Raw genomic sequence first — 26,495 nt, 5'->3', positions numbered from 1 at the left:
TTTAATTAAAAACAATATTTTAATAAAACTAATAAAATAATGCGGAAAAGGCAGTTTTTTGTAAAAGCTTTAGAAAGACAACGTTAAGTGCAGAATCTCATAATTACCTTCATAAAACACTTAGGGAGTGGTAAGAACATATTAGCGAGGCAAAGATAAAAGAAAGATATAAAGATAAAGAAAAGATAAAAATCAAAGAAAAAGTCTGTAAATCTTGATAATGTCCAGTTACTTTTAGGGATGTTTTTATTAGTTTTATGCTAAATTCATATTTCTGGACTTTACTATGAGTTTGTGTATTTTTCTGTGATTTCAGGTATTTTCTAGCTAAAATTGAGGGACTTGAGCAAAAATCAGATTCAGAGGTTGAAGAAAGACTGCAGATGCTGTTGGATTCTGACCTCCCTGCACTCAAAGTTGATTTTCAGGAATTACAGAACTCCAAATGGCGCGATCTTAATTGCGTTGGAAAGTAGACATCCAGGGCTTTCCAGCAATATATAATAGTCCATACTTTGATTAAGGATAGATGACGTAAACTGGCGTTGAACGCCAGCTCCATGCTGCATTCTGGAGTCAAACGCCAGAAACAGGTTGTAAAGTGGAGTTAAACGTCAGAAACAGGTTACAAACTGGCGTTCAACTACAAGAGAAGCCTCTACACGTGTAAAGCTCAATGCTCAGCCCAAGCACACACCAAGTTGGCCCCAGAAGTAGATTTCTGCATCAATTACTCATTCTGTAAACCCTAGTAACTAGTTTAGTATAAATAGGACTTTTTACTATTGTATTTACATCTTCGGATCAGATCTTTGATTAGTTTTATGCTATCTTAGACTTTTGGGAGGGCTGGCCATTTGGCCATGCCTGGACCTTATCACTTATGTGTTTTCCACGGTAGAGTTTCTACACTCCAAAGATTAAGGTGTAGAGCTTTGCTGTTCCTCATAAATTAATACAAAGTACTACTGTTTTCCTATTCAATTCAACTTATTCTGCTTCTAAGATGTTCATTCACACCCAAGAACATGATGAATGTGATGATTATGTGACGCTCATCATCATTCTCACTTATGAACGCGTGCGTGACAAACACTTCTGTTCTACATGCAAACAAGCTAGAATGAGTATCTCTTGGATATCTAATACAGGGGACCGAGTCCGAGTTATTAGTATCTTCGTGGTATAAGTTAGAACCCATGGACGACCATTCTTGAGAATCCGGAAAGTCTAAACCTTGTCTGTGGTATTCCGAGTAGGATTCAGGGATTGAATGACTGTGACGAGCTTCAAACTCGCGAGTGCTGGGCATAGTGACAGACGCAAAAGAATAGTAAATCCTATTTCAGTATGATCGAGAACCGACAGATGATTAGCCATGCAGTGATAGCGCATTGGACCATTTTCACTGAGAGGACAGGTGGCCATTGACAACGGTGATGCCTAACATACAGCTTGCCATGGAAAGGAGTAGGACTGATTGGATGAAGACAGCAGGAAAGCAGAGGTTCAGAGGAACGAAAGCATCTCTATACGCTTATCTGAAATTCTCACCAATGATTTATATAAGTATCTCTATCCTATTTTAATTATCTTTTAGTACACTATAATCTCTTAATACATTTGAATCCGCCTGACTGAGATTTACAAGGTGACCATAGCTTGCTTCAAGCCGACAATCTCCGTGGGATCGATCCTTACTCACGTAAGGTTTATTACTTGGACGACCCAGTGCACTTGCTGGTTAGTTGTACAAAGTTCTGAAACAGAATTAAGAACATGAACGTGCATATTGAGTTTTTAGCGCCGTTACCAAGGAAGGAATGATCACAATTTCGCACACCAAGTTTTTGGCGCCGTTGCCGGGGATTGTTCGAGTTTGGACAACTGACGGTTCATCTTGTTGCTCAAATTAGATAATTTTATTTTAATTTTAAGCTTTTTATTTCTTATTTTAGAAAAAAAAATTTTTCTTTTTCGTTTTTCCCAAAATAATTTAAAAAAAAAATCAAAAAAAAAAAAATTAATAAAACCATAAAATCAAAAATATTTTTGTGTTTCTTGTTTGAGTCTTGAGTCAAATTTTAAGTTTGGTGTCAATTGCATGTTTTTAAAATTTGTGCGTTTTTCGAAAACTCATGCATGTGTTCTTCATGATCTTCAAGTTGTTCTTGACAAGTCTTCTTGTTTGATCTCCATATTTTCTTGTTTTGTGTCTTTTCTTGTTTTTCATATGCCTTTTTCAAAAATTCATGCATTCATAGTGTTCTTCATGATCTTCAAGTTGTTCTTGGTAAGTCTTCTTGTTTGATCTTGATGTTTTATTGTTTTGTGTCTTTTCTTGTTTTTCATATGCATTTTCAATTTGTTAATGTCTCAAGAATAAAAATTTTTAAGTTTGGTGTCTTGCATGTTTTTTTTTCTTGAAAATTTTTCAAAAACAAGTTCTTGGTGTTCATCTTGACATTCAAAGTGTTCTTGGTGTTCATCTTTGCATTCAAAGTGTCTTGCATATTTTTCTTGTTTTGATTCATAATTTTCATGTTTTGGGTCATAATTGTGTTTTTCTCTCTCATCATTAAAAGTTCAAAAATAAAAAAAAATATCTTTTCTTTTTTTATCTCAAAGTTTCGAAAATTTGGATTGACTTTTTCAAAAATTTTTAAAATCTAGTTATTTCTTATGAGTCAAATCAAAATTTCAATTTTAAAAATCATATCTTTTTGAAAACCACCTAACTACTCTTCCCTCTCTAATTTTCGAAAATACCTCCCTCTTTTTCAAAAATTCTTTTTAATTAATTAATTATTTTAAATTTTAGTTTTAATTTTATTTCCCCTTTAATTTTCGAAAATCATCAACTCCTTTTTCAAAAATTATTTTCGAAAACTTCTTTCTCTCATCTCCTTCTATTTATTTAATTACTTACTAACTCTTCTCTTCATCTCATATCTCTGCTCCTATCCTCACCCTTGTGTTTGGATTATCCATTTTTCTTCACTCTAATTCCTTTTTTTCTTCTACTAACAATAAGGAACCTCTTTACTGTAACATAGAGGATTCCTTTTCTTTTCTTGTTCTCTTCTCTTTCATATGAGCAGGAACAAGGAAAAGGGCATTCTTGTTGAAGCTGATCCAGAACCTGAAAGGACTCTGAAGAGAAAACTAAGAGAAGCTAAATTACAACAATCCAGAGACAAACCTTACTGAAATTTTCGAACAAGAAAAGGAGATGGCAGACGCACCTAACAACAATAATGCAAGCAGGATGATTGGTGATTATACTACACCTACATCCAAGTTTGATGGAAGAAGCATCTCAATCCCTACCATTGGAGCAAACAATTTTGAGCTGAAACCTCAATTAGTTGCTCTAATGCAACAGAACTGCAAATTCCATGTACTTCCATCAGAAGATCCTTATCAGTTTTTAACTGAGTTCCTGCAGATCTGTGAGACTGTTAAGACTAATGGAGTAGATCCTGAAGTCTACAGGCTCATGCGTTTCCCTTTTGCTGTAAGAGACAGAGCTAGAACATGGTTGGACTCACAACCTAAAGATAGCCTGAACTCTTGGGTTAAGCTGGTCACGGCCTTCTTGGCTAAGTTCTTTCCTCCTCAAAAGCTGAGCAAGCTTAGAGTGGATGTTCAGACCTTCAAGCAAAAAGATGGTGAATCCCTCTATGAAGCTTGGGAAAGATACAAGCAGATGACCAAAATGTGTCCTCCTGACATGCTTTCAGAATGGACCATTCTGAATATATTCTATTATGGTCTGTCTGAGTTCTCCAAGATGTCACTGGACCATTCTGCAGGTGGATCCATTCACCTAAAGAAAACGCCTGCAGAAGCTCAAGAACTTATTGACATGGTTGCAAATAATCAATTCATGTATACTTCTGAGAGAAATTCCGTGAATAATGGAACGCCTCAGAAGAAGGGAGTTCATGAAATTGATACTCTAAATGCCATATTGGCTCAGAACAAAATGTTGACTCAGCAAGTCAACATAATTTCCCAGAGTCTGAATGGAATGCAAGCTGCATCCAACAGTACTCAAGAGGCATCTTCTGAGGAAGAAGCTTATGATCCTGAGAACCCTGCAATAGCAGAGGTGAATTACATGGGTGAACCCTATGGAAACACCTATAATCACTCATGGAGAAATCACCCAAATCTCTCATGGAATGATCAACAAAAGCCTCAATAAGGCTTTAATAATGGTGGAAGAAACAGGCTCAGTAATAGCAAGCCTTTTCTATCATCTTCTCAGCAACAGACAGAGAACTCTGAACAAAATACCTCTAATTTAGCAAACTTAGTCTCTGATCTGTCCAAGGCCACTCTAAGTTTCATGAGTGAAACAAGGTCCTCCATAAAAAATTTGGAGGCACAAGTGGGCCAACTGAGTAAGAAAATCACCGAAACCCCTCCTAGTACTCTCCCAAGCAATACTGAAGAGAATCCAAAAAGAGAGTGCAAGGCCATTAACATAATCAACATGGCCGAACCTAGAGAGGAAGGAGATGACGTGAATCCTAATAAGGATGACCTCATGGGACGTCTCTCAAGCAAGAAGGAGTTTCCTATTAAGGACCCAAAGGAATCTGAGGCTCATATAGAGACCATAGAGATTCCACTAAACCTCCTTCTGCCGTTCATGAGCCCTGAAGACTATTCTTCCCCTGAAGAGGATGAAGATGTAACCGAAGAGCAAGTTGCTCAATATCTAGGAGCCATCATGAAGCTGAATGCCAAGCTGTTTGGTAATGAGACTTGGGAAGGTGAACCTCCCTTACTCATTAGTGAACTGAATACAGGGGTTCAGCAAACTTTACCTCAAAAGAAACAAGATCCTGGCAAATTCTTAATACCCTGTACCATAGGCACTATGACCTTTGTGAAAGCTCTGTGTGACCTAGGGTCAGGTATAAATATTATGCCACTCTCTGTAATGGAGAAGCTGGGGATCATTGAGGTACAGCCTGCCATATTCTCATTACAATTGGCAGACAAGTTAGTAAGACAAGCTTATGGATTAGTAGAGGACGTGTTAGTAAAGGTTGAAGGAATCCCTACTGATTTCATAATCTTAGACACTAGGAAGGAGGAGGAGGAGCTGTGATAGATGTTAACAGAGGAGAGTTAGTCCTTCAATTGAATGGGGACTACCTTGTGTTTAAGGCCCAAGGCTATCCTTCTGTAACAATGGAGAGGAAGCATGAAAAGCTTCTCTCAGTACAGAGTCAAACAAAGCCCCCACAATCAAACTCTAAATTTGGTGTTGGGAGGCCTCAGCTAAACTCTAAGTTTGGTGTTGAATCCCCACATCCAAACTCTAAGTTTGGTGTCGGGAGTCTACAAAATTGACCTGATCACCTGTGTGACTCCTTGAGAGCCCACTGTCAAGCTATTGACATTAAAGAAGCACTTATTGGGAGGCAACCCAATTTTTATTTATTTAATTTAATTTTTTATTTTATTGATCTTTTATGTTTTATTAGGTTCATGATCATGTGGAGTCACAAAAAAAAATACTAAAATCAAAAATAGAATCAAAAACAGCAGAAGAAAAATCACACCCTAGAGGAAGGGCTTACTAGCGTTTAAACGCTAGTAAGGAGCATCTGGCGTTGAACGCCAGAAACAAGCAACATCTAGGCGTTCAAACGCCAGGAATACACCATGGGAAGAGCTGGCGCTGAACGCCAGAAACAAGCATGGAACTGGCGTTCAACGCCAGAAACATGCTGCACATTGGCGTTGAACGCCCAGAACAAGCATCACTTCGGCGTTTAAGCGCTAGAATTGCATGCAAAGGCGTTTTACACGCCTAATTGGTGCAGGGATGTAAATCCTTGACACCTCAGGATCTATGGACCCCACAGGATCATCTCAGGATCTGTGGACCCCACAAGATCCCCACCTACCTCCACTCACCTTCTCCCCCTCTTCACACAATCCCATAAACACTCTTCCCCAAAAACCCTTCACCAATCACCTCAATCTCTCTTCCCCATCACCTCTCCACCACTCACATCTATCCACCCTTCCCCATAAACCCCACCTACCTTCAAAATTCAAAATCTCTTTCCCACCCAAACCCTCCCAATATGGCCGAACCTACCCCCTCTTCCTTCACTATATAAACCCCTCCATTCTTCTTCTTTTTCACACAACACAACCCTCTCTTCTCCTCCTTGGCCGAAACACAACCCTCTCTCCTTCTCCTCCATATCTTCTTCTTTTTCATCTATTCTTTCTTCTCTTGCTCGAGTGCGAGCAATATTCTAAGTTTGGTGTGGTAAAAGCATAGCTTTTTTGTTTTGCCATTACCATTGATGGCACCTAAGACCGGAGAAACCTCTAGAAAAGGGAAAGGGAAGACAAAAGCTTCCACTTCCGAGTCATGAGAGATGGAAAGGTTCATCTCCAAAGCCCATCAAGACCACTTCTATGATGTTGTGGCCAAGAAGAAGGTGATCCCCGAGGTCCCTTTCAAATTCAAGAAAAATGAGTATCCGGAGATCCGACATGAAATTCAAAGAAGAGGTTGGGAAGTTCTAACCAACCCCATTTAACAAGTCAGAATCTTAATGGTTCGAGAGTTCTATGCCAATGCATGAATCACTAGGAACCATGATCAAAGTAAGAACCCGAACCCAAAGAATTACCTTACAATGGTTCGGGGGAAATACTTAGACTTTAGTCCAGAGAATGTGAGGTTGGCGTTCAACTTGCCCATGATGCAAGGAGATGCATGCCCCTACACTAGAAGGGTCAACTTCAACCAAAGGTTGGACCAAGTCCTTATGGACATATGTGTGGAAGGAGCTCAATGGAAAAGAGACTCCAAAGGCAAACCGGTTCAATTAAGAAGACTAGACCTCAAGCCTGTAGCTAGAGGATGGTTGGAGTTCATCCAACGCTCCATCATTTCCACTAGCAACCGGTCTGAAGTTACTGTAGACCAGGCCATCATGATTCATAGCATCATGATTGGAGAAGAAGTAGAAGTTCATGAAGTTATCTCCCTTGAATTCTACAAAATAGCCGAAAAGCCCTCTACCTTAGCAAAGGTAGCTTTTCCTCATCTTATTTGCCATCTATGTTACTCAGCTAGAGCTTTCATAGAAGGAGACATCCCCATTGAGGAAGAGAAGCCCATCACTAAAAAAGGATGGAGCAAACAAGAGAGCCCATTCATGGAGTTCAAGAGATGCATGAGGAAGCTCATCATCAAGAAATCCCTGAGATACCTCAAGGGATGCACTTTCCTCCCAACAACTATTGGGAACAACTCAACACTTCTATTGAAGATTTGAGTCACAACATGAATCAATTAAGGGTGGAACATCAAGAGCACTCCATCATTCTCCATGAAATTAGAGAAGATCAAAGAGCAATGAGGGAGGAGCAACAAAGACAAGGAAGAGACATAGAAGAGCTTAAGGACATCATTGGTTCTTCAAGAAGAAAATGCCACCATCACTAAGGTGGACTCATTCCTTATTCTTAAATTTCTTCTGTTTTTCATTTTCTTTATGTTAAATATTTATCTATGTTTTGTGTCTCTACTTCATGATCATTAGTATTTAGTAACTATGTCTTAAGGCTATGAATAATTCTATGAATCCTCCACCTCTCTTAAATGAAAAATTTTTCTAATTCAAAATAACAAGAAGTACATGAGTTTCGAATTTATCCTTGAATTTAGTTTAATTATATTGATGTGGTGACAATACTTTTTGTTTTCTGAATGAATGCTTGAACAGTGCATATGTCTTTTGAAGTTGTTGTTTATGAATGCTAAATATGTTGGCTCTTGAAAGAATGATGAACAGGAGACATGTTATTTGATAATCTGAAAAATCATAAAAATGATTCTTGAAGCAAGAAAAAGCAGTGAATACAAAGCTTGCAAAAAAAAAATGGCAAAAAAAAAAAGAGAGAAAGAAAAAAGAAAAAGCAAGCAGAAAAAGCCAGTAGCCCTTAAAACCAAAAGGCAAGGGTAAATAAAAAAGGATCCAAGGCTTTGAGCATCAGTGAATAGGAGGGCCTAAAGGAATAAAATCCTGGCCTAAGCGGCTAAACCAAGCTGTCCCTAACCATGTGCTTGTGGCGTGAAGGTGTCAAGTGAAAACTTGAGACTGAGCGGTTAAAGTCAAGGTCCAAAGCAAAAATAAGAGTGTGCTTAAGAACCCCGGACACCTCTAATTGGGGACTTTAGCAAAGCTGAGTCACAATCTGAAAAGGTTCACCCAGTTATGTGTCTGTGGCATTTATGTATTCGGTGGTAATACTGGAAAACAAAGTGCTTACGGCCATGGCCAAGACTCATAAAGTAACTGTGTTCAAGAATCAACATACTGAACTAGGAGAATCAATAACACTATCTAAATTCTAAGTTCCTATAGATGCCAATCATTCTGAACTTCAATGGATAAAGTGAGATGCCAAAGCTATTCAAGAGGCAAAAAGCTACAAGTCCTGCTCATCTGATTGGAGCTAAGTTTCATTGATAGTTTGGAATTTATAGTATATTCTCTTATTTTTATCCTATTTGATTTTTAGTTGCTTGGAGACAAGCAACAATTTAAGTTTGGTGTTGTGATGAGCGGATAATTTATACGCTTTTTGGCATTGTTTTTAGTATATTTTTAGTAGGATCTAGTTACTTTTAGGGATGTTTTTATTAGTTTTTATGCTAAATTCACATTTTTGGACTTTACTATGAGTTTGTGTGTTTTTCTATAATTTCAGGTATTTTCTGGCTGAAATTGAGGGACTTGAGCAAAAATCAGATTCAGAGGTTGAAGAAGGACTGCAGATGCTGTTGGATTCTGACCTCCCTGCACTCAAAGTGAATTTTTTGGAGCTACAAAACTCCAAATTGCGCGCTCTCAATAGCGTTGGAAAGTAGACATCCAAGGCTTTCCAGCAATATATAATAGTCCATACTTTAATTAAGGATAGACGACGTAAACTGGCGTTGAACGCCAGTTCCATGCTGCATTCTGGAGTCAAACACCAGAAACAGGTTGCAAAGTGGAGTTAAACGCCAGAAACAGGTTACAAATTGGCGTTCAACTCCAAGAGAAGCCTCTACACGTGTAAAGCTCAATGCTCAGCCCAAGCACACACCAAGTGGGCCCCAAAAGTGGATTTCTGCATCAATTACTCATTCTGTAAACCCTAGTAACTAGTTTAGTATAAATAGGACTTTTTACTATTGTATTTACATCTTCGGATCAGATCTTTGATTAGTTTTATGCTATCTTAGACTTTTGGGAGGGCTGGCCATTTGGCCCTGCCTGGACCTTATCACTTATGTATTTTCGACGGTAGAGTTTCTACACTCCATATATTAAGGTGTAGAGCTTTGCTGTTCCTCATAAATCAATACAAAGTACTATTGTTTTCCTATTCAATTCAACTTATTCCGGTTCTAAGATGTTCATTCGCACCCAAGAACATGATGAATGTGATGATTATGTGACGCTCATCATCATTCTCACTTATGAACGCGTGCCTGACAAACACTTCCGTTTTACATGCAAACAAGCTAGAATGAGTATCTCTTGAATATCTAATACAGGGGACCGAGTCTGAGTTATTAGTATCTTCGTGGTATAAGTTAGAACCCATGGACGGCCATTCTTGAGAATTCGAAAAGTCTAAACCTTGTCTGTGGTATTCCGAGTAGGATTCAGGGATTGAATGACTGTGACGAGCTTCAAACTCGCGAGTGCTGGGCGTAGTGACAGACGCAAAAGGATAGTAAATCCTATTTCAGTATGATCGAGTACTGACAGATGATTAGCCATGCAGTGACAGCGCATTGGACCATTTTCACTGAGAGGACAGGTGGCCATTGACAACGGTGATGCCTAACATACAACTTGCCATGGAATGGAGTAGGACTGATTGGATGAAGACAGCAGGAAAGCAGAGGTTCAGAGGAACGAAAGCATCTCTATACGCTTATCTGAAATTCTCACCAATGATTTACATAAGTATCTTTATCCTATTTTAATTATCTTTTAGTATACTATAATCTCTTAATACATTTGAATCCGCCTGACTGAGATTTACAAGGTGACCATAGCTTGCTTCAAGCCGACAATCTCCGTGGGATCGACCCTTACTCACGTAAGGTTTATTACTTAGATAACCCAGTGCACTTGCTGGTTAGTTGTACGAAGTTGTGAAACAGAATTAAAAACATGAACGTGCGTATTGAGTTTTTAGCGCCGTTACCAAGGAAGGAATGATCATAATTTCGCACACCAAGTTTTAATGATAGAAAAATAGACAGAGACTAGCAAACAAACTAGGGTAACATAGTTAGTCCTTGAGTTGCGACTAGGGTTAGGTATTATATGAAAAGTTAAACTGTTTCAGTATAGACTTAATGAACCTATACTTGGCACAGGCTAACTATTCATACCAAAATTTACATAAGCTTTACATACATACGTTAAGAAGAAAAATCAGAACAGAGTAAAGTAAAGAGATAAAGAGAAAAAGAGTACTATAGATACAGAGGAAAGAATAATCAGAGAAAAGCAAAGAGTTATAGAGAACAGAGTAACCAGAGCAGAGTAAAGGGATACAGAGAAAAGAGAAACCAGAACAGAGCAAAGAGATAAAAGAGATGAGTAATACAATAAAGAGATATTGTTTTCTTATTCGTTGCTTGATGCAACCCAAAAGATAATGTTTATTATCTATTGCTTAAAGCAACCCAAGAGCTTCTGTAGGGAAACTAGGATACCTACAGCAATTTTCCGTTCACAAGAGCTTCTGTAGAGAAACTAGGATACCTACAGCAATTTTCTACTCCCAAGAGTATATTTCCTGCGAGTAGAAAGTAGAGGCTGTCTCAATAGAGCTGCTAATAATTATATGTGCATTTATTTGAACGGAAAATCGTATCCGGGAAATCGGGATTACTCGTGACCAGATAAATGTCGGGATTGCGGGTAGCTAACCGACACATGAGCTCATGGCCTGTACTAGGACTAGACATGCATCATTCTTGTCTGAGCATCATTCTCTGTTGCATTCCTACTTGTGTGTGATCTATTTCTTTATGTTTGTTTGCTCGAGTGCTATGTCTGTGCTTTACCTTATTGTATTCTTCTGCTTATGTTCTGTTCTTTGTTTTTCTATCTATTTTTAACTTCTATTTACTACTTTACTGTATTCTGTTATCCATCTACTAATCGAAAACGAATAAATGAACGTAACTAACAACCCCGACCCTACTAAGAACTCCCCAGTTCTTACCCCTTCTCTCCCTTCCTCCCCCTCAAATGGAGACGGGCGTGATCTTCTATGAGTTCGAGGACCCTTACGTCTACGAGGATCCGGTATATCACAGTTACTTCATTATTGGTTTGGAGCCTCGTATTAGACGATATGCGTCTACGAGGGTATGGCACTAGAGGTTGAGGCTTGAGGAGTAGGAATAGAAGGTGGCTCCATGCGAGTAATGAGAGCTTGGAGAGTAGAAGTGAGGCCATTAAGTCTTGAGTTGAGGGTGTTTTGGAGTTCCTTTTATCCTTGGAGTATGGATCGGAGTGTGTCATCTTGATTTGGAGATGTGGAAGGGTAGGTAATTTGTGGTGCTTAGGGTTGGTTGGGTGGAAGTCGTTGTCTATGAGGTGGTATGTAGGTTTGATAGTTCCTTCCTTGATTTGGTTGTTGGTTTGGAGGGTTTTGTGAATAGCGGTTTTGTGAAGTGTTGTTGTTCCATCTTTGGTTGCCTCCATTGTCCCTTCCTCCTTGTGGATAATTATCCCGCTAACTTTGGTTGGAGCTATCCCTCCATCCTTGTTTGGAGTTGTTACTCCCTTGGCTATAGTTGCCTCTTTGTTGGGGGTACCCTTGGCTATAATTGCTCCCTTGGTTATGGTATCCTTGATTGGAACGTTCATAGTAGGGGCGATCATAAAAGTTGTGGGTAGCCGCTAGAGTGTTATCTTCTTGGAGACTTGGACATTCAGACGTGTAGTGGGAGTAGCATGAGCAAATGCCACATAATCTTTGGGGGACCAATTGTTGACATTGTTGGTTTTAAGGAGAAGGTTGTTGTTGAGACGGAGGTTGTTGTTGATTCACTTGGAGTTGCTTTAGAAGGCTTGTCATTTCACACAAGCTCTTGGTAAGGGTAGCGGTCTCACCACTAGCAGAAACTTCATTTACGGCCTTTGGACGGTTGACTCTCCGTCTAGCATGTTGAGTGGACTCGGCCAAGTCGGTAATGAGTTGCCATGCCTCCCCTGCCGTCCTATACTTTGACAAAGAACCGTTGCTTGAAGCATCCAACAAATTCTTATCTTGCTCCCTCATGCCTTGGCACACTAGCTAAGCAAGACTTGAGTGTCAATCATATGGTTGGGACATGAATCAAGAAGTTTGCGAAACCGTTCCCAATATTCATACAACGTTTCCATCTCGCCTTGTACAATACATGAGATCTCCTTCCTTCGCTTGTTCGTCATTTCCACGGGCATGAACTTATCAAGGAATTCTCTTCTAAGCAAGTCCCAATCGGACATAACATCACTAGGTAAGGTATAGAACCACTCATTGGCTCTTCCCTCAAGAGAAAAGGGGAAGGCGAACAACCATATAGCCACTTCATCGGATCCTTCCCGCCTAGTAGTTGAGCACACACCATGAAAATCCTTGAGGTGTCTAATTGGATCTTGTGCGGAAAGTCCATGGAACTTTGGTAAGAGATGGATGAGAGCGGTCTTGAGTTCAAAGTTTGCATTCAAGTTGGGATGAAGCACATGTAGACGTTGGAGAACAAAATCCGGTGCACCCGCTTCCTTGAGAGTAACTCTCCTTGGAGCGGCCATGTTGTCAAAACCTAGATCAAAAGAAAAACTATTAGTAGTGTCAACGGAAGAGTAATTGGTGCCTTCGTTGGATGACGTTGATATGGTTGGTGAATTGGTAAAAACCTTTTCACCTTCCTCAAAGACCAACCACCTCCGAGCTTGCCTAATATGAAGCAAGGTTCTTTCAATTTCCGAATCAAAAGGTGCTAAGCTCGGATTTGGAAGTAAACGCGTCATACAATGAAGGAGATAAGAAACTCATGACATCAATTGGTATCTAAACAAAGACTAATCCTAACTAACGATCAAACAAGCAAACAATCAATTAAGAGAGAAACGCAAGTATTCACATATCAACATATTCACACTAACCAATAGAATGGCACACATAAGCAACTCCTCGGCAACGGTGCCATTTTGATGAACGTAAATATTCTCATGCCGGTTAGAAACTAGTGATAAATCCAATCGTGAGTATAGTCTAACCAACACACGAATACCGCATCAAACAATTCTAAAATCTATGATCGAGAGTATTGATCCCGGGTCGTTCTCCCTAGGAATTGCTTTAGAATGTGCAACATTGATTAGGAAAGCTTTTATGGTTTTGGGAATTGGTACAAGAATTCAAACTAGCAAGGCAATCAACAATTAATTGAAATAAAAGCCTTGGCCAAGGGTAAGCATTGGAAGTTCCTTCATTATAGTCTCCTTCAATTATGATAAGAATTGATTTATGCTTCACTTAGTTAACCCCCTAACAATGGAGGAAAGTTAAATGAGAGTAATTAACTTGAGTCACAAGTCCTAGTCTCACCCTAGGAAAGTCTAGCTTTAGTGCACTCCAAGTCAATTAGCAATTCTCAATTCATAATCTATAATTGATATCAAGTATTCAAGTGTCTCCAATAACTCAACCCCTAAGCCAAGTGAGAGAAATTTACTCCATAGCTAAGGTTATCATTATCACAAACAATTGGTAGGCAATTATAGAAAACATGATGCAATTGAGAGAAGAGAGTTGAATCAAAGCTATCTAATCCAAATAATCATCAACAATCAAACAATTGAATGAAACCTCAATTCATTATTCCAAATTCAAAGTAACAAAGCATACCAAATCTAGATCTAAGGAATTGAATCAAAAGAACATCAATTAAGAGTAGAAAAAGAGTAGATCTATACTTGTAGAAAAACAAAAAGTTAATTATCAATAGATCTCACCAAGAATTCTAAGGAAACTTGCAATGGAGGATGAAAACCTAGAGAGAAGTTGGAGCTTCTCTCTCTAGAAATAAAATGTAACTAACTTCCTAAAAAATCTAGAATTATGACTCATTGTCCTAACACTCCTAATCCTTGGTCTTGTTAAGCTTTTCCCTCCAAAATCTGCTCCAAAACAGGGCCTGGGAACCCCCTGAAATCGCTGGGCACGTGTTTCATTTAAAAAATCATGTGCACACATCGACACGTACGCGCACTGCACGCGTATGCGTCCTTAGGCTCTTTTGCGATCTGCGCGCAAGTGTACGGTGCATGCGAGCATCATAAGGGATATGACCCAGCCATATAGGCATGCCGGCTCCTCGCTCAGCTCCACTACGTTGGCTCTGGATGAGTGTATCCATGTGTACGCGCACTGTGCGTGTGCGCGTGCATGTCCAAACTTCCATTCTTTAATTTGTTTCATGCTCCTTCCATTTATGCATGCTTCCTTCATTCCTCTTGGCCATTTTTGCCCTATAACTTCTGAAATCACTTAACAAACGGATCAAGGCATCTAATGGTAATAGAAGAGTATTACAATATCTCAATTTTGATGCAAAAGAAGCATATTTTTATCTATGAGGTAAAATGGGAAAGAGACACGAAATCATGCAGTTTTATATAAATAAGTGTGGAAGATCATTGATAAAACCCTTAGATTTTATGCATGATAAACCCTAAAAACGGGGTTTATCACACCTCTATCTGAGGATTCTAGCAAAGCTGAATCATAATCCGAAAGGCTTCACCCAGTTAAGTGTCTGTGGCATTCATGTGTCCGATGGTAATACTGGAAAATAAAGTGCTTAGGGCCACGGCCAAGAATCTAAAAAGCTGTGTTCAAGAATAAAAAAGAACTAAACTAGGAGAGTCAATAATATCATCTGAATTCTAAGTTCCTAAAGAGGCCAAGACTTCTAAGTTTCAATGGATAGTGAGATGCCAAAACTATTCAGAAGTAAAATGCTACTAAGTATCGCTCATCTAATTGAACCTCAGCATAATTGAAAACTCTGAGATTTATTGTGTCTTACTTTTTCTTTTATCCTATTTTGTTTTTAGTAGCTTGGGGACAAGCAACAGTTTAAGTTTGGTGTTCTTATGAGCGGATATTTTATACGCTTTTTGCCATCATTTTTATACGATTTTTAGTATATTTTGTTTAAATTTTATTAATTTTTCATAGGTTTTGGTGCAAAATTTATATTTTTTTATTCTACTTTGAGTTTGTGTGTTTTTATGCAATTTCGGGTAATTTTTGGCTGAAATTGAGGAGCTGGAGCAAAAGTCTGATTCAGAGACAGAGAAAGTGCTACAGATGCTGTTAGGATCTGACCTCTTCGCAATTGAAAGAGCTTTTTTGGAGCTACAGAATTTCAAATGGAGTGTTATCAATGGATATGGAAAGCTAACATCCAGGGCTTTCCAGAAATATATAATAGTTCATACTTGTCTCAGAATTGAAGGCCCAAAATTGGCGTTCAATGTCAGCCATCTGCCCTATTCTGGCGTCCAAAGCGCACAAGGGAGAGGCCAGTGTCCAACGCCCAAAGAGGACCCCCTAGCCAGCGTTCAACACCCTAGAGGCCTCTTAGCACGTGGATCTCAATCAAGTCCAGCCCAAACATTCACCAAGTGGGCCCCGAAAGTGGATTTTCGCACTAAAAGACTGTTTTACCATTCTTATGTAATCCTTAGTCATTAGTTTAGTATTTAAATGAGAAGATCAACCTTGTTTAGGATCTTCTTCCAATCTTTTGGCACTTTACATGTTTATATTGTATTTTCTATCAGTATGAGTTCCTAAACCTCCTAGGTTGAGGGGAGGAGCTCTGCTGAGTTTTATGGATTAATAAAGTATTACTGTTTTATCTTAAAGTTGTGTTTGATTCTCTATTCTAAGATGTATCTTTGTTCTTCATCAATATGAATGCATTGAACCGGCATAAGGTTATCTCATTCTACATAGGTTCAGAGTGAGTCTTTCATCCAAAAATGATGAACCACTAGCTTGATTATACATCTTTTTGACGGCTAATCCACGACATCCTTGGGGACTTCTCGAGACACCAGTTCAGCCGAGGTATGGGGAGATTAGAGTCTTTGTGATAGAGGCCAGAACCAAAGACACAACATTCTCTGATCCGGATTTTTGCACTAAAAGACTGTTTTACCATTCTTATGTAATCCTTAGTCATTAGTTTAGTATTTAAAGGAGAAGATCAACCTTGTTTAGGATCTTCTTCCAATCTTTTGGCACTTTACATGTTTATATTGTATTTTCTATCAGTATGAGTTTCTAAACCTCCTAGGTTGAGGGGAGGAGCTCTGCTGAGTTTTATGGATTAATAAAGTATTACTGTTTTATCTTAAAGTTGTGTTTGATTCTCTATTCTAAGATGTATCTTTGTTCTTCATCAATATGAATGCATTGAACTGGCACAAGGTTATCTCATTCTACATGGGTTCAGAGTGAGTCTTTCATCCAAAAATGATGAACCACTAGCTTGATTATACATCTTTTTTACGGCTAATCAACGACTTCCTTGGGGACTTCTCGAGACACCAGTTTAGCCGAGGTATGGGGAGATTAGAGTATTTGTGATAGAGGCCAGAACCAAAGACACAACATTCTCTGATCCAGAAGATTCGACCTTGTCTGTGGCATTTTGAGTATGATCATTAAGGGGAATGGACTGCAGGAGCTTCACCCTCAATCAGACTGGATCCGCACTAACCCTGGGGTTCAGATCTGGAGGAGCATTGGCGACCTCTCAAGAAAGGCGTTGATCACATATAGCCTGCCGTTGAAGAAATCATTCACAGTTGGAATAGATAGTGAAACCAAATTGATCTAGAAGAACAAAGCCTCTCCGAAGCCTTAACCATCTTCTTATCATTGCTTTCACCATCAATTGAGTAATGTTTTCTTTATTTTCCTTTTATGTAGTTTAAACAAACAAACAACTTCTCTATACACCTGACTAAGATCTACAAGATAACTATAGCTTGCTTCAAATCACAATCCTCATGGGATCGACCCTAACTCACTCAGGTATTACTTGGACGATCCAGTGCACTTGCTGTTTCAGTAGTGCGAAGTGTAATTCCGCTCTCCAGTAGCGTTTGGTGAAATTAATCTTGATTAGTTGTGTTTTAGTTGTGTGATTATGATATGGTTTGGCTGTGCTTGAAATTGATGGTTTATATGGGTTATTCTTGTTGAAATTTTGGTGACAATATGATGAAATTTGATGAAATTCAAGCTATAAATTTGTGTTCTTGAGTGCAGCTGGAAACCGAAACCCTAGGCCTTAAATTGGGGTTTAATTTATGTTAAAATCAAGTGAAAAAGATGGGGTTTTAGTAGCTGAGAATTTATTATGAATTATGGTAAAAATCGATTACTGAAAAGATTGAAAAACGTGTGAAAACAGAGAAAGAATCTGAAGAATTTATGAAGAACATGAAGAACACCTTAAGTGTGATGTAGAACATTGAAGAACAGGCTTTAGATCTTAAAAAGGGCAAGGAAGTAAAATTTTTGGTGTTTGGGGGTTATTTTATAATTTTCAAAAGTTAGGGTGGTTAAAGTAGAAATGTTAAAAGTTACAGGTGGTAAAAAGTGAATTTATATAACTTTTAGGGTAAGAAAGGGTAAATTTCGAAAATTTGATAATATAATAATAAAATATTATATAATAATATTTAATTAAAAATAATATTTTATTAAAATAATAAAATAATGCGAAAAAGGTAGTTTTTCGTAAATGCTTTAGAAAGACAACTTCAAGCTCAGAATCTCATAATTACCTTCATAAAATAATTAGGGAGTGGTAATAACATATTAGTGAGGCAAAGATAAAGGAAAGATAAAAAGTTAAAGAAGAGATAAAAATCAAAGAAAAAGTCTGTAAACTTTTAATGACAGAAACTAGTAGAGATTAGTGAACGAACTAGGACAACATAGTTAGTTCTTGAGTTGTGGCTCGGGTTAGGTATTATATGAAAAGTTAAACTATTTCAGTATAGACTTAATGAACCTATACTTGGGACTGGCTAACTATTCATACCCAAATTTACATAAGCTTTGAATACATATGTTAAGCAGAGAAATCAGAGCAGAGTAGAAAAACACAGATAACAGAGTAACCAGAGCAGAGTAAATAGTGTAACACCCTACCACACAAAGCTTTACGCTTAAGCCGTAAAATAGAGGTGGTGTGGTATTATGACCTCTAAAATAAAATATATACATAATAGTATTGGAAAGGGAGTAATGTACAATGAGCCTTGAAAAACAGGTAAAGAAAAATCGCAAAAGAAAAAGCGCAACGCTCAAAAAACGAAATTACTTGCGTGCGAAGAAACCTAATGATCGTAGGTATACATAAACAAAAGTGAGAATAGAGAGTCAAGGATACAGAATAACTAGCTCCTAACTCAGCCTACGAAGCCAAGGTTGGTCGGTGAGTATTTACATATATATACACAGAATCCCAAAACCAAAATACATTGCCAAAACCCTAATCTCCATAAACCTCTAAGAGGATCAAAATAAACAAGTCATTCGGAGAGAAAGCTAAGTATATATACATATGAACTATACAGCTAAAAAGGAACCCAAAAACCACTCCGCTTTAGAAGTCCAGACGCCTAACGTGGTGCCTTTCGACCTACATCTGAAAAATAACAACATAGTATGGGGTGAGAACTAGAGGTTCTCAGCATAGTAAAGGTGCCACGCATATAATATATAAGGTCCTGTGAATGCTAGAGGCAATCCTAGAACGCCGACACTCAAATTATAAAGCTTAACCCACTAAACAGAAACCATAAACAGGGGTGGTCATCTAGGGGAGTCTAAACCTAGCTAGAGTTAATCTTAAATCCAAACCTGTCCACCTTTCCTCCGATCCTCCATCTCCAATGATTTAGCAAAGACAGACAAACAGACAATTTCAAGCACAAATAGAAGGCAAGTAGTCCAAGTAGCAAATATAGCAATTAGCATAATATATTCAGTTAGGCATTCCCAAGTAATGCATAGCAGACAAAACAAACAAAATGCATGATGAGCGGATAATTTATACCCTTTTTGGCATTGTTTTTACATAGTTTTTATTATGTTTTAGTTACTTTTTATTATATTTTTATTAGTTTTTATGCAAAAATCACATTTTTGGACTTTACTATGAGCTTGTGTGTTTTTCTGTGATTTCAGGTATTTTTTTGGCTGAAATTGAGGGACCTGAGCAAAAATCTAATTCAAAGGCTGAGAAAGGACTGCAGATGCTGTTGGATTCTGACCCTCCTGCACTCGAAGTGGATTTTCTGGAGCTACAGAAGCCCAATTTGTGCTCTTTTACTTGTGTTGGAAAGTAGACATCTTGGGCTTTCCAGAAATATATAATAGTCCATACTTTGCCTCAGATTTGATGGCCCAAACTGGCGTAAAACGCCAGCTAGAGACCCTTTTCTGGCGTGAAACGCCAGAACTGGCACCAAAACCGGGGTTAAACGCCCAAACTGGCATCCAAGCTGGCGTTTAACTCTAGAAATGGCCTATGCACGTGTAAAGCTCAATGCTCAGTCCAAGCACACACTAAGTGAGCCCCGGAAGTGGATTTCTGCACTATCTGCACTTGGTTACTTATTTTCTGTAATCCCTAGTAACTAGTTTAGTATAAATAGTACTTTTTACTATTGTATATCGATCTCTGGATGTTTAGTCCTTAGACAATAGAGGCTGGCCACACGGTCATGTCTAGACCTTTTTCTCTTATGTATTTTCTATGGTGGAGTTTCTACACCTCAAAGATTAAGTTGAGGAGCTCTACTGTTCTTCATAAATTAAGGCAAGTACTATTGTTTTTCTTTCAATTCACGCCAACTTCTTCTCCAAGATATACTCTCGTACTTAATTAAGTTAAGTCAGAATGAAGGGGTGACCCATGACAATAACCCACTATCTTCATTACTCGCTTAGCCAAGATCCGCCTGCCTGACAACCACAAGCGGTCTATATGATGTTCAACGTAGTCATTGGACGACAGATGGATTATATTCTCTTGGATTTCTAATTCACGATTTGCATCGTCTCTCCTGACAACAGAGCATCCAAATCCGTGATTAGAACCTTCGTGGTATAGGCTAGAACTAATTGGCAACATTCATGAGATCCGGAAAATCTAAACCTTGTCTGTGGTATTCCGAGTAGGATCTGGGAAGGGATGACTGTGACGAGCTTCAAACTTGCGAATGTTGGGAGCAGTGACAATGTGCAAAAGGATAGAGAGATCCTATTCCAGCGCTAGTGAGAACCGACAGATGATTAGCCGTGCGGTAGCTGTGCCTGATATTTTTCATTCGAGACGAGAAATCCGACAGTTGATTAGCCGTGCAGAGATCGTACCTGGTATTTTTCATCCGAGAGGATCATACAGCTTGCCATGGAAGGGAGCACTGATACAAGGATTTATACCGGTTCAGAATTCCACAAAATAATTCCGTTGTTATTATAGTTCAAACCAATAGTCAATCCTCGAATCAAATTAAATTCATGGTTTTGTCACATGTACAAACCCCAAATAAGAATTAACTGGAGTATTTGGACTCTGGGTCGTCTCACAAGGAATTGCAATGAAGTGAATGATTATTGGCTATGAAGGAACAAATGGGGTATGATTGATAAAGGGGCAAGGAACTAAATGGACAAGAATTTAAATGACAAGAAGAGTAAATCATGCAAGTAACTAAAGAAAGCAAGTAATAAAGGGAGACATTCATGGCAAAGATTTTGAGATCATAGGCTTTCTATCCTAGTCATTAATAATAACAATACTTAACAAAAATTTATCTTATTTCGTCATCTCCAACATTGGAAGAAGGTGAAAGTTATCTTCCATGAGAGAAAGTCAAACAAGACTAGTTAACCTCAATCCAAATGTCCTAATCAACTCACTAATGGAATTAGCAAGAGATTAGAGTCAATGGAAATCATATTAACTAACAACTCTAGATCACTAACATAAGTTGGGTTTTCATGACTCAAGATTGCCTAATTACTCTTTCCAAGCCAAGAATGCTCAAAATCTACTCTAACATCCAACCAAGCATTTTGTCAAACACTTGGAAGGCGTAAAAGGAAAGCATAATAAATGACAAGAAATAGTAAAATCTACCAACTACAAATTGCAAGGAGACAAGATCAACAACTCAAATCAACAATTAAAAGAACATCAAACATTAAATTTCTTTAAATGTAAATCAAATCAAACATGAGTTCATCATCACAAAAGAAACATAAAAGAGAAATTAACATGAAAACTAAGAGAATCAAGTAGTAGGAACAAGAAATCATAAAGGAAACAAGATGAAAACATGAAGTTGCACCTAGATCTAAGATGCAAAATAGCCTAAGAACCCTAATTCTAGAGAGAAGAGAGAGCTTCTCTCTCTAGAAACTAACCTACATGATGCTAAGTTACAAACAATTGCTCCCCCTTTGCTTGGACTTCAATTCTGTATGAAATACACTCAGAAACAAGTTGGATTTGGGCCTGGGCAGCTCCGAAATTGCCCCCAGCGTTTTTCCTTTAAGTGAGCTACGTGAGAGTATCGGCGCGTGCGCGCCATGTGCGCGTGCGCGTCGATTAGGAAAGTCTTCATCCGCGCGGACGCGTCATGTACGCGTGTGCGTCTCTATGCGAAACCACTTCTGCACGTGCGCGCCTTGTGCGTGTACGCGCCCTTTAATGCATTCCCAATCTTTGTTTCTTCATGCATTCTCCACTTTGTATGCTTTTCTCCTCTTTTCTCCCATCCAATACTTGCCTTATGAACCTGAAATCACTTAACAAACACGTCAAGGCATCGAATGGAATTAAAGTGAATCAAAATCACTACTTTAAGGCCTAAAAAGCATGTTTTTACACTTAAGCACAATTCAAGGGAGAATTACAAAACCATGCTATTTTATTGAATAAATGTGGGAAAATGTGATAAAATCTCCTAAAATAAGCACAAGATAAATCACGAAATCGGGGTTTATCAAATCTCCCCACAATTAAACTAAGCATGTCCTCATGCTAAAATCAAGAAAGAAGTAAAGGGGTATCAACATTTATTTAATGCAAATTAACTACATGCAACTATCTATCTAAACGCAATCTATCTACCTGAATGTATCTACTTGGTCAAAACAATCAATTCCCAAGAATACATATACAAGTACAAGGGCTAAAGCAATAGCAATCAAATCAACCCACAATTGAATTGAATCATTGAAAGATCTTACAAACTTGCAAGAAAAGATGATCATGTGTGGAGACATGTAATTGAGCAATCGAACCCTCAACGGATGTGTATCCGCTCTAGGCACTCAAGTGTATGGGGTTGATTCACTCAATTCTCTCCTAATCATGCTTTCCAAGATTTGTTTTTCATCTAACAATCAACAATTAATTCATGCATGCATATAAATATCATGAGGGCTTTTCCATAGGTTGTAATGGGGCTAGGTCAAGGTAGGATGCATATGGTCAAGTGAGCTAGAGATTTGAATCTTTGATCAACTTAAACTTCCCACCTAACCTATGACAACCTATACAATTCTAAACAAACCTAACTACCCATTCTTCACTTTTTTACACACTCATGCATTCTCTTTTCGATCACCATCCATATGTATTGACTTTTATTGAACCTTGCTTTGGGGCATTTTGTCCTCTTTTTATTGCAATTCTTTGTCTTTCTTTTTCTATCTCTATTATTATTTTTCTCTTTTTTTCTTTTCAAACTAAAATATATACAAGAACATCAATGCATATGGTTTACACTTGATTAATACATGAGTATGTACCCAATTCCCATGATTTTTCAACAAAAACATAAACACACTTTTATCTCTACCCACTGTTCCTGACTTTTCCAAAATCAAATGATAGACACTCTTACTAGCCTAAGCTAATCAAAGATCCAAACAAGGGAAATTTATTATTTTTCACTTAGGCTTGTAATGTGCTACAATTAAGAACAAATGGGTTAAGCATAGGCTCAAAATTGGCTAACAATGGAAGATAAAAGGTAGGCTATTTGGGTAAGTGAGCTATTTAAACAATGGCTTCAATCATATAAATGCATGTATACACAAAATAATGGACATAAAGAATCAAACAAATCAAAGATTATAATCATAGAAAGAGAATGATGCACACAAGAATGAAAATAAGTGGCTATATGATGTAGCCCCACAATTAGGCTCAAAACTTGCATACTTGTGTTCTTAGCTCAAAAATCATGTTCCACAAAGTATATAATTCAAGCAAGTTCTAAAAATTTTTTTTTCAATCAATAGGGGTGCCCTATAGATAAAATCCTTGGAAAATATCATGATTTTGACTAAGTTTAATATATACATATGCAAAATGAGAAAGTGAAACTAAAAATCCTAAAATGAAATGCAAGAGTGTTGGGATTAGAAACTTGTTACCCAAAAACACCGAATGGTCGAACGACCTCTCCACACTTAAAAGTTTGCACCGTCCTCGGTGCATCCAAAGATGAGCAAGGGGTACGGCAACTTTCCTAGTTGCTACCTTCAGCTGGTAGGTCAACCAATGCTGCGTGTTCTTCTCCCGCTTCCATTTTTGCTTATGGTGCATCAATCATGAGAAACAAAATAAACACCATAAGATGAAAACATACAAAAGCAAGGAAGCGTGAATTATTGGAATGAGGTAAGAACTACTAGAATGGAGTGAGTGAATTAGTGTGACATTAATGAAAAATAGGTGTGTGGGTTCTAAAATTACGTGCGGTTTAGAACATACACACACGCTAGTATAGAAGTGATGTCACAATTACACATAAGAGAACATGCACTTCACTCATTCTAGTGTGCTTGGGATACTTTAAAAGACTTGTAAGTTAAGGAAACTAAACAAGTAGTGAAGAAGCATGAAAGCATTCAAGCAAAAATCAAGCAATTGTGAAATTGGATAATGCATGGACATTGATTGATGTGTAAGTAATTTTGATGAACAAAATGGTATAGAGAGCTAACAGATCAAATAATGACATATATTGAAGTTGTTGCAACACCTAAGTGACATAGAGGTGAAACACATGGATGCTATGGAACTTAGGAAAAAGGATATAGAAGTCAAAAATCATTTCACATAGCAAGCATGGTCCACAAAGCTTGAAAAGCTCAAAAATACGTCACTAGGCAAGCTTTCGATCCAATTTCACAATTCCACAATTTCAATTCATGAAATAGGTGATGATCAATTAGAACAAGCATCCTAAAAAAAATGCATTAATAATGTACAATTTCCTAACAATGGATGATGAATGCATGGTGGCCAAAAGATGCAATTCAAAGAGTCAAGAAGCTTAAAGGAAATGTAACATTCACTTGGTGCTCACAAATGTTAAACATGAAAACTCAAAACCAAGTGACAAAATATAACCTCAACAATTAAATCCAACAATAAAAATTAAAAATAATGATGTTAAAATAACATTTCATCAATAATCAGCAGCAAGAAACAGTAAACAATATTAATAATCCAACACTCATAAAGAAAAATAGAAAACAAAAATGAAAATGTACTAATTAAACAATTAACTAATTAGCTAAAAGAAGTGGTTATGGATGGTGTTTGGTAGTGTTGGATGATGATTGAAGGGTGGAAAGAGAGGAGAGGAGGGAAAGAAATGGAAAGAAGAGAAGAAAAGAAGGTGGGTGAAATAGGGCAATCCATGCGTGCGCGTCATGTGCACGTAAGCGTGGACAGATGAAATGGAAGCGACGCGTACGCGCGGCTGACGCGTACGCGTGCATGGCAAAGCAGAGAGTCGACACGGGTGCGCAAGGTACGCGTACGCGTGTCCTGGGGCACAAAGTTGGCACACTTCAGGCACAACTCTCGGGTGAATGTATGAGAGGTGGGAAAATTCAATCCATGCGTACGCGTAAATGACGCGTGCGCGTGGATGGTCGAAATGGCTTGATTCACACATACGCGTGAAGCACGCGTACGCGTGGATGGTGCTCTGTTTTTCAAAAATTTTTTCTATGTTTTTGCACCAAACCAAGCATTCCAAACATTCAAACAGCTACCAAAACATCATAAAACCTTATTTAACACACTAAACTAGCAAACAAACTTAACAAATCAATCAAAACATGAAATTAAACCTAGATTACTAATATTTACAAAAGAGAAAAATGAAAAGATGTTACCATGGTGGGGTGTCTCCCACCTAGCACTTTTGTTTATTGTCCTTAAGTTGGACTTATGGGGAGCTCCTCATCAAGGTGGCTTGTGCTTGAATCCATCCTTGAACATCCACCAATGCTTGGACTTCCATTGTGCTTCATCATTCAAAGTTAATAACTGCAAGCTTTGATGGAGTTCTTCACAAACCATGGGCTCCCAAAGTTGATTTTCCTTGTGTGATCCGGGATCCCACACTTTGTTTTCACACCCGTCCTTGAGTTGATCATGGTGGTTTCCTCTGGGTGGCAAGAGAGATAAATTCTCATGAAGGCACCAAACTATCCTCCTAGACCCATCCACTTGAGCAATACACCAATCCATGCTCTTCAATTTTGAGCTTCCAACCATAATAAGCCTAGACTTACAACGCCAACCATTAAACATCCTCCTCTTACGCTTAATTCCACAAAGCGCCCTAAGTTGGCCATCCGTCTCAAGCAAACCATATTCAAGTGGGATAATAAAGCTGAGAGTTAGAAGTTTTACCCACTCAAATGAAGGATTAGATGACAACCTAGGTGGATGAGTTCCCAACGGTCTTGACAAAACATGCTCCACTCCCGTCCATCCTTTTTGGAAGGCTTCCACCACTTGGCAAGATACTTCATGCTCTACCTCTTGCCAAGCTTCCTCAAGTTCACATTCTTCTTCACCAATATCCTCTAGCTCTTCCCCATCACTCAAATCATAAATAGGAGGTTAAGTAAAATTTACCTCATCATCAATTCCAAGTATAGTGGGGAAGGATTCCTCAAATTCAAAAGGACCATATGTTGATGCGGAGTCATCATAAATAGGAGGGCCTATTGATTGGAACACTTCTTCCAATTCTTCAATCACATTGTGTCTTGGGGGTTGTGCACTCTCCTCCTCAACATCAACTTCAAACTCCATGAAAGAAGGCTCTTCAATTTGTGCTTCCTCTATGTACTCAACATATCCTAAGGCTCCAACCACTACTTCCTCTTGTTCAATAATCTTTACCTCCTCCTGTTGTTGCATTTCTTGCTTTAACTCCTCTTCTTCACCTTGGAGCTTCAAGTTTACTCCCTCACTAAGCTCTTTGGTTGCTTCTCCACATTCAACA

General features: G+C 38.3%; 1 non-coding gene across 1 annotated transcript; it reads right to left on the bottom strand.

Annotated features, from left to right (window-relative positions):
- Positions 1-3,631: 3,631 nt before the first annotated feature.
- On the bottom strand, positions 3,632-3,739 carry LOC112738608 (small nucleolar RNA R71). Its single transcript, XR_003169559.1, has one exon. It is a non-coding gene; the product is annotated as a small nucleolar RNA R71 (small nucleolar RNA).
- Positions 3,740-26,495: the final 22,756 nt, after the last annotated feature.

Source organism: Arachis hypogaea, chromosome 13, assembly GCF_003086295.3.
Source record: "Arachis hypogaea cultivar Tifrunner chromosome 13, arahy.Tifrunner.gnm2.J5K5, whole genome shotgun sequence".
Taxonomy (NCBI): domain Eukaryota; kingdom Viridiplantae; phylum Streptophyta; class Magnoliopsida; order Fabales; family Fabaceae; genus Arachis; species Arachis hypogaea.
The sequence above is the reverse complement of the archived record's forward strand: the minus strand, read 5'-3'. Positions and strand labels throughout refer to the sequence as shown.